The 12459-nt window shown below is 36.9% G+C and overlaps 1 non-coding gene across 1 annotated transcript; it reads left to right on the plus strand.

Annotated features, from left to right (window-relative positions):
- Positions 1–1584: 1584 nt before the first annotated feature.
- On the plus strand, positions 1585–1692 carry LOC112731903 (small nucleolar RNA R71). Its single transcript, XR_003167653.1, has one exon. It is a non-coding gene; the product is annotated as a small nucleolar RNA R71 (small nucleolar RNA).
- The last annotated feature ends 10767 nt before the right edge of the window (positions 1693–12459 follow it).

Consider the following 12459-nt stretch of genomic DNA (forward strand, 5'->3'; position numbering starts at 1 on the left):
AAACTTAGAGTTTGACTGTGGGGGCTCTAGTTGACTCTGTTTTGAGAGAAGCTTTTTATGCTTCCTTTCCATGGATGCAGAGAGAGATCCTTGAGTTGTAAACACAAGGTTGTCGTCATTTATTTGAAGGATCAATTCTCCTCTGTCCACATCAATCACAGCTCTTGCTGTGGCTAGGAAAGGTCTTCCTAGGATGATGGATTCATCCTCATCCTTCCCAGTATCTAGGACTATGAAATCAGCAGGGATGTAAAGGCCTTCAACCTTTACTAACACGTCCTCTACTTGTCCATAAGCATGTTTTCTTGAATTGTCTGCCATCTCTAATGAGATTTTAGCAGCTTGCACCCCAAAGATTCCCAGTTTCTCTATTACAGAGACGGGCATGAGGTTTATTCCTGAACCAAGGTTACACAGAGCCTTAAAGATCATGGTGCCTATGGTACAAGGTATTAAGAACTTTCTAGGATCCTGTTTCTTCTGAGGCAATGTTAGTTGATCCAGATCACTTAGTTCATTGGTGAACAAGGGAGGTTCATCTTCCCAAGTTTCAATGCCAAATAATTTGACATTCAGCTTCATGATTGCACCAAGGAACTTGGCAGCTTTCTCTTCAGTAACATCCTCATTCTCTTCAGAAGAGGAATACTCATCAGAGCTCATGAATGGCATAAGGAGGTTCAATGGAATCTCTATGGTCTCTAGATGAGTCTCTGATTCCTTTGGTTCCTCAGAGGGAAGCTCCTTATTGATCACTGGACATCCCAGGAGGTCTTCCTCCTTGGAATTCACGTCCTCTCCTTCCCTTACAGGTTCGGCCATGGTAATTAATTCAATGGCCTTGCACTCTCCTTTTGGATTTTCTTCTGTATTGCTTGGGAGAGTACTAGGAGGAATTTCAATGATCTTTTTACTCAGCTGGCCCACTTGTGCTTCCAAATTTCTAATGGAAGACCTTGTTTCATTCATGAAACTTATAGTGGCCTTGGACAGATCAGAGACTAAGTTTGCTAAATTAGAGGTATTTTGTTCGGAGTTCTCTGTTTGTTGCTGAGTGGATGATGGAAAAGGTTTATTATTGTTAAACCTGTTTCTTCCACCATTATTAAAGCCTTGTTGAGGCTTTTGCTGATCCTTCCATGAGAGATTTAGATGATTTCTCCATGATGGATTATAGGTGTTTCCATAAGGTTCACCTAAGTAATTTACCTCTGCTATTGCAGGGTTCTCAGGATCATAAGTTTCTTCTTCAGAAGATGCCTCTTGAGTACTGTTGGATGCAGCTTGCATTCCATTCAGACTCTGAGAAATCATATTGACTTGCTGAGTCAATATTTTGTTCTGAGCCAATATGGCTTTCAGAGTATCAATTTCAAGAACTCCCTTCTTCATAGGCGTCCCATTACTCACAGGATTCCTCTCAGAAGTGTACATGAACTGGTTATTAGCAACCATGTCAATGAGTTCTTGAGCTTCTGCAGGCGTTTTCTTTAGATGAATGGATCCACCTGCAGAAGTATCCAATGACATCTTTGATAGCTCAGATAAACCATCATAGAATATATTCAGGATGGTCCATTCTGAAAGCATGTCAGAAGGACACTTTTTGGTCAGTCCTTTGTATCTCTCCCAAGCTTCATAGAGGGATTCACCTTCTTTCTGTCTGAAGGTTTGAACATCCACTCTAAGCTTACTTAGCTTTTGAGGAGGAAAGAACTTGGCTAAGAAAGCCTTGACCAGCTTGTCCCAAGAGTTCAGGCTGTCTTTGGGTTGAGAGTCCAACCACACTCTAGCTCTGTCTCTTACAGCAAAAGGGAAAAGCATGAGCCTGTAGACTTCAGGATCTACTCCATTAGTCTTAACAGTATCACATATCTGCAAGAATTCAGTTAAGAACTGAAATGGATCTTCAGATGGAAGTCCATGAAACTTGCAGTTCTGCTGCATCAGAGAAACTAGCTGAGGTTTCAACTCAAAGTTGTTTGCTCCAATGGCAGGAATGGAGATGCTTCTTCCATGTAAATTGGAATTTGGTGCAGTAAAGTCACCAAGCATTCTCCTTGCATTATTGTAGTTGGGTTCGGTTGCCATCTCCTTTACTTGTTCGAAATTTTCAATAAGGTTGTCTCTGGATTGTTGTAATTTAGCTTCTCTTAGTTTTCTCTTCAGAGTCCTTTCAGGTTCTGGATCAGCTTCAACAAGAATGTCTTTTTCCTTGTTCCTGCTCATAAGAAAGAGAAGAGAACAAGAAAAGAAGAGGAATCCTCTATGTCACAGTGAAGAGGTTCCTTATTGTTAGTAGAAGAAGAAAAGGAATAGGGGTGAAGAAAAATGAAAAATCCAAACACAAGGGTAAGGATAGGAGCAGTGATGTGAGATGAAGAGAAGTGTTAGTAGATGAATAAATAATTAGAAGGAGATGAGGGAGAAGGATTTTCGAAAATTATTTTTGAAAAAGGATTAGTGATTTTCGAAAATAGTTTTTGAAAAAGGTTAGTAATTTTCGAAAATTGAAATCAAAAATTAAAATAATTAGTTAATAAAAAAGAATTTTTGAAAAAGAGGGAGATAGTTTCGAAAATTAGAGAGAGAGAGTTAGTTAGGTAGTTTTGAAAAGGATAAGAAACAAACAAAAAGTTAGTTAGTTAGTTGAAACAATTTTGAAAATCAATGTTGAAAAGATAAGAAGATAAGAAGTTAGAAAAGATATTTTAAAATCAAATTTTTGAAAAAGATAAGATAAGAAGATATTTTTTTGAAAAGATATGATTGAAATTAGTTTTGAAAAAGATTTGATTTTCAAAATCACAATTAATGACTTGATTCACAAGAAATCACAAGATATGATTCTAGAACTCAAAGTTTGAATCTTTCTTAACAAGCAAGTAACAAACTTGAAATTTTTGAATCAAAACATTAATTGATGATGTTATTTTCGAAAATTATGTGATAAAATTAAGAAAAAGATTTTTGAAAAATATTTTTAAAATTTTAGAAAATAACTAAGAAAAAATGAAAAAGATTTGATTTTTGAAAAAGATTTTGAAAAGATAAGATTTTTAAATTGAAAATTTTATTTGACTCATAAAAACAACTAGATTTTAAAAATTTTTGAGAAAGTCAAATCTAATTTTCGAAATTTTAAGAGAGAAAAAGGGGAAGATATTTTTTTTTTTTGAATTTTTATGATGAGAGAGAAAAACATGAAAATGATGCAATGCATGAAAATTTTGGATCAAAACAATGAATGCATGCAAGAATGCTATGAATGTCAAGATGAACACCAAGAACACTATGAAGATCATGATGAACATCAAGAACATATTTTTGAAAAATTTTTAATGCAAAGAAAACATGCAAGACACCAAACTTAGAATTCTTTAATGCTTAGACACTAAGAATTCAAGAATGCATATGAAAAACAAGAAAAGACACAAAACATGAAAATGCAAAGATCAAACAAGAAGACTTACCAAGAACAACTTGAAGATCATGAAGAACACCATGAATGCATGAATTTTTCGAAAAATGCAAGATGAATATGCAATTGACACCAAACTTTCAATTTGACTCAAGACTCAAACAAGAAACATAAAATATTTTTGATTTTTTATGATTTTATGATTTTTTTGTATTTTCTTTTAATTTTTTCGAAAATCATATTGAAAAAGAAAAATAAGGATTCCAAAATTTTTAATATGAATTCCAGGAATCTTATGCTCTTTAGTCTAAAGCTCCAATCAAAGGGTCAGGCATGGCTTAATAGCCAGCCAAGCTTTAGTATGTAATTCAGACATGACACGCCTGACATTCCCTATCCAGAAGAACTAGACATGGCTTTACAGCCAGCCAGGCTTCAACATGCTTCATGAAACACTAGAATTCATTCTTAAAAATTCTGAAGATAAATATATTTTTGAAAACATTTTTATTTAAAAAAAAAATTTTTTTCGAAAACAAAGGAGAAATTTTTGAAAGGTTTTTGAAAAATTTTTTTTTTTGAAAATAAAACAAAAAGAAAATTACCTAATCTGAGCAACAAGATGAACCGTCAGTTGTCCAAACTCGAACAATCCCCGGCAACGGCGCCAAAAACTTGGTGCACGAAATTGTGATCTCTGGTAATGGCTCCAAAAACTTGGTGCTCTAATCTCAATTCATAATTTGTCACAACTTCGATACAACTGACCAGCAAGTGCACTGGGTCGTCCAAGTAATAAACCTTACGTGAGTAAGGGTCGATCCCACGGAGATTGTTGGTATGAAGCAAGCTATGGTCACCTTGTAAATCTCAGTCAGGCGGATATAAAATAGTTATGGAGTTTTTGAAAATTAAATAATAAAAGAAGGATAGAAACACTTATGTAATTCATTGGTGAGAATTTCAGATAAGCGTGTAGAGATGCTTTCGTTCCTCTGAATCTCTGCTTTCACACTGCCTTCATCCAATCAGTCTTACTCCTTTCCATGGCTGGCTTTATGCAAGGGCATCACCGTTGTCAATGGTTACCTCCCATCCTCTTGTGAAAATGGTCCAAATGCTCTGTCACAGCACGGCTAATCATCTGAGGTTCTCGATCATGCTGGAATAGGATTCACCTTTCTTTTGCGTCTGTCACTACGCCCAGCAATCGCGAGTTTGAAGCTTGTCACAGTCATTCAATCCCAGAATCCTACTCGGAATACCACAGACAAGGTTTAGACTTTCGGATTCTCATGAATGCCGCCATCAATCTAGCTTACACCACGAAGATTCTGATTAAGAGATCTAAGAGATAATCATTCAATCGAAGGTAGAACGGAAGTGGTTGTCAGGCACGCGTTCATGGGGATTGATGATGATTGTCACGTTCATCACATTCAGGTTGAAGTGCAAATGAATATCTTAGAAGCGGAATAAGTTGAATTGAATAGAAAACAGTAGTACTTTGCATTAATCTTTGAGGAACAGCAGAGCTCCACACCTTAATCTATGGAGTGTAGAAACTCTACCGTTGAAAATACATAAGTGAAATGTCCAAGCATGGCCGAATGGCCAGCCCCCAAAACGTGATCTCAGATAGCATACAACTGATCAAAGATGTCTAATACAATAGTAAAAAGTCCTATTTATACTAAACTAGTTACTAGGGTTTACAGAAGTAAGTAATTGATGCATAAATCCACTTCCGGGGCCCACTTGGTGTGTGCTTGGGCTGAGCTTGAATGTTCCACGTGCAGAGGCTCTTTCTGGAGTTGAACGCCAGCTTTTGTGCCAGTTTGGGTGTTGAACTTCACTTTGCAACTTGTTTCTGGCGCTGGATGCCAGAATTGGGCAGAGAGCTGGCGTTGAACGCCAGTTTTCGTCATCTAAACTTGGGCAAAGTATAGACTATTATATATTTCTGGAAAGCCCTGGATGTCTACTTTCTAACGCAATTGGAAAGGCGCCATTTGGAGGTCTGTAGCTCCAGAAAATCCATTTTGAGTGCAGGGAGGTCAGAATCCAACAGCATCAGCAGTCCTTCTTCAACCTCTGAATCTGATTTTTGCTCAAGTCCCTCAATTTCAGCCAGAAAATACCTGAAATCACAGAAAAATACACAAACTCATAGTAATTCCAGAAATGTGAATTTAACATAAAAACTAATGAAAACATCCCTAAAAGTAACTAGATTCTACTAAAAACATACTAAAAACAATGCCAAAAAGCGTATAAATTATCCGCTCATCAATTATCACCCCATCTCAGGTTGGGGTGGTTCCTCCAGGATGATTTGTATGTGTCACCATGAAAGTCATTTTGAAATGAACTTGAGGTGTTTTGCATGTATTGAACTTCTTCTTGTTGCTGCTCAACATTGCCTGCTTCATTTTGACCCCATTCAATTGAAGCCTGATTTGTTGTACTCACTGAAGCTAGTTGGAGGCCATCTATTCTCTTAGCCATCATTTTCATTTGTTGCTGGATTTGTTGGTGCATCAACTTGTTCTGTGCTAAGATAGTATCCACTCCTTCTAGTTCCAACACACCCTTCTTTTGAACGGGTTGGCGTTGCCTCTGATGAGCAAAGAAGTATTGGTTATTTGTCACCATGTCTATGAGATTCTGAGCTTCTTCGGCTGTATTCATTAATTGTAGCGAGCCTCCTGCAGAGTAATCCAAAGATTCTTGAGATTTTTCAGTCAACCCTTCATAGAAATTTTGAAGTTTATCCCATTCACTGAACATCTCAGGTGGACATTTTCTAATCAAGGTTTTGTATCTTTCCCATGCTTCATACAATGTTTCCCCATCCATTTGAGTGAATGTTTGCACCTCTGTTTTTAACCTGATGATCCTCTGAGGTAGATAGAACTTGGATAGGAATTTATTCACCAGATCATCCTAAGTGTTGATACTTTCCTTGGGAAATGTATCTAGCCATTGAAATGCCTTATCCCTCAAAGAAAATGGGAATAATAACAGCTTGTAAACATCTGGATGCACACCATTTGTCTTGACAGTTTCACAAATTCTTAGGAAGACAGATAGGTGTTGATTTGGGTCCTCAAGGGGGCCTCCTCCATAGGAGCAATTGTTTTGCACGAGGGTGATGAGTTGAGGCTTCAATTCAAAATTGTTTGCATGAACATTGGGGGCGAGTATACTGCTCCCACAGTGTCTTGGATTTGGGAGAGTGTAAGAGGCTAGAACTCTCCTTTGAGGTGGTTGTTATTGTTGGCAACTCCCTCTGGGTTGTTATTGTTGGTAACTCCCCCAGCATGGTTATGTGAATTGCCCTCCATGAATTGATCTTCTCCTTCTGAATCCTCTTCTCCAACAATGTTTTTCCCTCTTTCAGCTCTTCTTAATCTTCTGAGGGTTCTTTCGTCTTGTTCACAAAAAGTGGGTATAGTTCTCCTTGTACCTGACATGCAACCAAAGCATAAGAATCACACAACACCGGAAAGGCAATAACACTTCAATCCATGGCTGAAGTGAAATGTTAGTTGGTTTAAGCAAAAATTCAAATAGTTAGTGTGTTAGTTAAAAGTTAAAGAACAAAAGAAAAAGTGCTAGATCTAGATCTTCACTTCACTTAATCATTGTTAATCTTTTCCAATCCCCGGCAACGGCGCCAAAAACTTGATACGTAAAAAATTAATTTCACGTAATTACCGGCAAGTATACCGGGTCGTATCAAGTAATAAAACTCACTAAGAGTGAGGTCGATCCCACGGAGATTGGTAGATTAAGCAACTTTAGTTAAATGGTAGATTTTAGTCAAGCAAACATGGTTTTGAATTCATGAGATTTGATTTTTGAACGTAATTGCAAGAATTTAAATGGCAAGGAATTTAAAGAGCTAGAATAGAGAAAGAAAATGAAAGTGAATAACTAAAACTTAAAGTGCAATAAACTTAAATGACATGGAAAATAAATTGCAAGAAAGTAAAGGTTGCAGAAATTCAAAGAACATAAGAGTAAATAGCAAGAAATAGAGAAACAGAATCTAAATGACAAGAATAATAAATTGCAAGAATGTAGAAGGGAATTGGGTAATGGGTATTCAAACAACTAAAGAGCAAAAGAAATAAGAATTAATGATGGAAAGGATCATTAGGGATCAAAGATGCAAATTCTCATGAATTGATGGTGATCAATTCCTTCTCAATCATGGGTATAGATCCATGGCAATTTGTGGGTAATTGAGTCCCAATCTCTTGGTAACTCAATTTCTCTCAACACAACCAATTGCCACTCTCGTGATCTAATTGTTCATGAGAAGAGATGAAGTTCAATTTCTAATCCAAGCCACACAACTTCCAGAATCTCAACTAAGGGAGGTTACATCTCACATACCAACCAAAGTGTATTGATCAAGGAAATCATGAAAGGATGAACTCTAAACTGAATTATGTAGTTCCTTTCTCAAATTCACCACATAATTCATATAGATTAATCCCTCTCTCGATGGTGATTGAATCTTTGAAGAACAAGAGTTTCCTCTTGGATTAACCACTTGAATTAAGAAGGAGGAGAAGAGTTATCAATTCATTCAAATAAGCAGAGCTCTTCCCCCTAATGAAAGTGGGGTTTAGTGAATCATAGCTCCAATTTCAATAACAATTGCAATAGATGAAAATTAAACTAAGTGTAGAGATGAATGAAGAAGAAGAAGAAGAAGTTCTTAAAACTGGAATTCAAAGTTGCAAGAAAAACAAAATAGAAAACCGGTGAGAAAAAGTAGAGAATAGAAATTACTAGTGTAATAGAAAAATGTCTAAGTGTCAAAAAGTCTAAAAACAAGTTTTAAAGCCAAAAAAATAGAAGTCCCTCAAAGTATCAAACTCTTCTCTATTTATACTACTCCTAAAACTCCTTCAGAGATCTTTAATTTGGGCTAGCAATGTGGGCTTTCTCTTTGTTGAATTCCTGGCTCTATGGAAGAAGTGTTGCTAAATAGGGAAGGAGGAGCTCATTCATAATGCTTCTGGCCCAATGGTTTGGCATTTTTTCCAATAACGCTAGCCTTAATGCATGTTGGCAACGTGCATGGTATTTTCCTGGGAGTGGGCTTTGATACTTGGGCGTTGTTAGCTCAAGTTGTTGCTAACAACTTGGTTCTCTTCTTCTTGACCCTACTTTCATACTTAATGTTGTCCAGAATTTGAGTATCAATCCTCTGCTTCAATATGGACTATCATACATCATTGGAAAGCTCAGAGTGTCTTCTTTCTAATGCACTTGGAATCATCTCAATTGGATTTTTTTAGCTCAAGTTATGCTTCCTCAAAGAAGGTAAGGTTAGGCTGCCAAGTTTGTTGAAGTTGTTGCTGAACACGCCCCTCTCTTCCCAAGTTGGCAACGTGCCAAACCTCCCAAGGCTGAGACATGGGGCTGGCGTTATTGCTGAACACGCCCCTCTCTTCCCAAGTTGGCAACGTGCCAAACCTCCCAAGGCTGAGACATGGGGCTGGCGTTGTTGCTGAACACGCCCCCTTGTTGGCACGTTGGCAACGTGCTCGCTGCTCCCCTCCAGGGCTACCTTCTGGCTTCAACTTTGCTTGTCACGTTGCCTTGGAACACGCCTATAGAGCTTGGCGTTGGCAACGTGCTCGAGTGAGGGGAGGTTGCTCTCCAAGCTTGCTTGCCACGTTGCCTTGGATAACGCCTATAGAGCTTGGCGTTGGCAACGTGCTCGAGTGAGGGGAGGTTGCTCTCCAAGCTTGGCGTTGTCACAAAACACTCCAACTCTTCCTGGAGTTGGCAACGTGCAGGATCACTTCCCAGGGTTGCTTTCTTGCTTGCTACGTTGTCACCAAACACGCCTATAGAAGCTGGCGTTGGCAACGTGCATGCTTCTTCCCTTGGGCAAGCTTTATTGCTTGGCGTTATCATTGGACACGCCAATGCATCCTCAAGTTGGTAACATGCTCTTCATTCTCAAGGTTGCCTAGCTTGCTTGTATGGTGCGTTGCCAATGAACACGCCTATGTATCCTGGCGTTGGCAACGTGCTCGAGCTTTCCTGGCTGGGCAAAATCTTCTAGCTCAGCGTTGCCTTTAAACACGCCAATGGAGGCTGGCGTTGGCAACGTGCTCTATGGGTGGAGATCCAAAGCTTGCTGTGTTGCCTTGGAACACGCCTCTTGTTCCTGGCGTTGGCAACGTGCATCTCCCCTTCCTGGGCCAAGTCTTGACGTTGTCCTCAAACACACCCCCCATCTCTAGGTTGGCAACGTGCTCGAGGCTTTGAAATTGCTTCTCTCCAAGGCCTTGCTTGCAGCGTTGCCTCTAAACACGCCTTTGGACTCTAGCGTTGGCAACGTGCATGAACTTTTAACTTGCTTCCTAGAGTTGCTTGCTGCGTTACCATCAAACACTCACCCTTTCTCCAAGTTGGCAACGTGCTTGAGCCTTCATCCTTCTTGCCAAGTTTTGCTTCTTGGCGTTGTTGCCAAGCACTCAAGTAGTAGTGCAAGTTGGCAACGTGCAACCCTTCCCAGAATCACTCTCCAGGGCTGCTGGCGTTATCACCAAACACGCTAGTAGTAACCCAAGTTGGCAATGTGCAAGTCCTCTGCTTCCTTGCCAAGTTTGATATATTCTCAAGGCTTCTTGCTCCAATTCTTGCTCCATTGCCTTCTTGCTTCACCTATCATAAACCAAAGAAACTTCCTCAAAGTCTTGCCATCTTATGCAATAATTTCAAGGGAATCATTCACATCAACTTGTTTATAAACTCCTTGAATATTTGCATGAATTTTGACCAACAATTTTACCTAGTTCTTGGTGTTTTAATGCATGGAGGTAAAACTCATAAAATTGCTAGTTTATTTCAAAGATAATGAATGAAACTAAGCTAAAACTAACTAAACTGACTAGCTAATATAGCAAATATGCGAATGTATCAGTATGATTCCTGGAATCTTGATTGAGGACTTTGAATTCATTGCTTCCTTTTCCCTATATGTTTTCAAAAAAATAAAAATATACAAAAAAATAAAATAATAATAAAATCATAAAATCAAAAATATTTTGTGTTTCTTGTTTGAGTCTTGAGTCAATTTTTAAGTTTGGTGTCAATTGCATTTTTTTTTTAAATTTATGCAATTTTCGAAAATTCATGCATTCATAGTGTTCTCCATGATCTTCAAGTTGTTCTTGGTAAGTCTTCTTGTTTGATCTTCATATTTTCTTGTTTTGTGTCTTTTCTTGTTTTTCATATGCATTTTTAATTTGTTAGTTTCTAAAGTTTGAAAATTTCTAAGTTTGGTGTCTTGCATGTCTTTCTTTCATTAAAAATTTTCAAAAGTAAGTCTTGATGTTCATCTTGATCTTCAAAGTGTTCTTGGTGTTCATCTTAACATTCATAGTGTTCTTGCATGCATTGAGTGTTTTGATTCATAATTTTTATGTTATGAGTCTTTTTCATGTTTTTCTCTTTCTTCAATAAAAATTCAAAAATCAAAAAAATATCTTTCCCTTTTTCACTCATAAATTTTCAAAAACTTGAGTTGACTTTTTCAAAACTTTTTAAAATTTAGTTGTTTCTTATGAGTCAAATCAAATTTTCAATTTGAAAATCCTATCTTTTTCAAAATCTTTTTCAAAAATCAAATCTTTTTCATTTTTTCTTATTTATTTTCGAAAATTATAAAAATACTTTTCAAAAATCTTCTTCTTAATTCTATCTTATAATTTTCGAAAATATTACTAACAATTAATGTGATTGATTCAAAAATGTAAAGTTTGTTACTTGCCTATTAAGAAAAGTTCAATCTTTAAATTTTAAAATCATATCTTTTAGTTTCTTGTTAGTCAAGTAATCAACTTTAGTTTTTAAAATCAAATCTTTTTAATTTTCTTTTCAAATCTTTTTCAAATTAAAATTTCAATCATATCTTTTTCAAATTCAATTTCAAAATCTTTTCTAACTTCTTATCTTTTTAAAATTGATTTTCAAATCTTATCATTTTGTTTCAATCATATCTTTTTAAATTTCAATCATATCTTTTTCAAAAATAAATTTCAAAACTTTTTCAATCAATCTTATCTTTTTGTTTCAATCATATCTTTTTCAAAACTACCTAACTAATCCTCTCTCTCTTATTTTCGAAAATTCCCTCTCTCCTTTTTCAAAATTCCCTTTTAATTAACTAATTGTTTTAATTTTAATTTAATTTCAACTTTAATTTTCGAAATCTAACTTTCAATTTTAATTTTTATTTTAATTAAATTTCGAAATTCTCTCTCTCATCTCCTTCTATTTATTTATTCATCTACTAACACTTCTCTTCCATCCAAAAAAAATTCGAACACCATATCCCTCTCTGTGTTCGAGTTTTCCCTCTTTTCTTCTTTATATTACATTCTTTTCTTCTTCTACTCACACAAAGGAATCTCTACACTGTGACATAGAGGATTCCATATTTTCTTTGTTATTCCCTTCTTCGTCATATGAGCAGGAGCAAGGACAAGAACATTCTTGTTGAAGCAGATCCTGAACCTGAAAGGACTCTAAAAAGAAAACTAAGAGAAGCTAAAATACAACAATCCAGAGACAACCTTACAGGAATTTTCGAACAAGAAGAGGAGATGGCAGCCGAAAATAATAATAATGCAAGGAGGATGCTTGGTGACTTTACTACACCTAACTCCAATTTACATGGAAGAAGCATCTCCATTCCTGCCATTGGAGCAAACAATTTTGAGCTGAAACCTGAATTAGTTTCTCTGATGCAACAGAACTGCAAGTTTCATGGACTTCCATCTGAAGATCCTTTTCAGTTCTTAACTGAATTCTTGCAGATCTGTGATACTGTTAAGACCAATGGGGTTGATCCCGAGGTCTACAGGCTTATGCTTTTCCCGTTTGCTGTAAGAGACAGAGCTAGAGTATGGTTGGACTCTCAACCTAAGGATAGCCTGAACTCTTGGGATAAGCTGGTCACGGCTTTCTTAGCCAAGTTCTTCCCTCCTCAAAAGCTTAGT

The sequence above is a fragment of the Arachis hypogaea genome, chromosome 12 (genome assembly GCF_003086295.3).
Source record: "Arachis hypogaea cultivar Tifrunner chromosome 12, arahy.Tifrunner.gnm2.J5K5, whole genome shotgun sequence".
Lineage (NCBI taxonomy): Eukaryota > Viridiplantae > Streptophyta > Magnoliopsida > Fabales > Fabaceae > Arachis > Arachis hypogaea.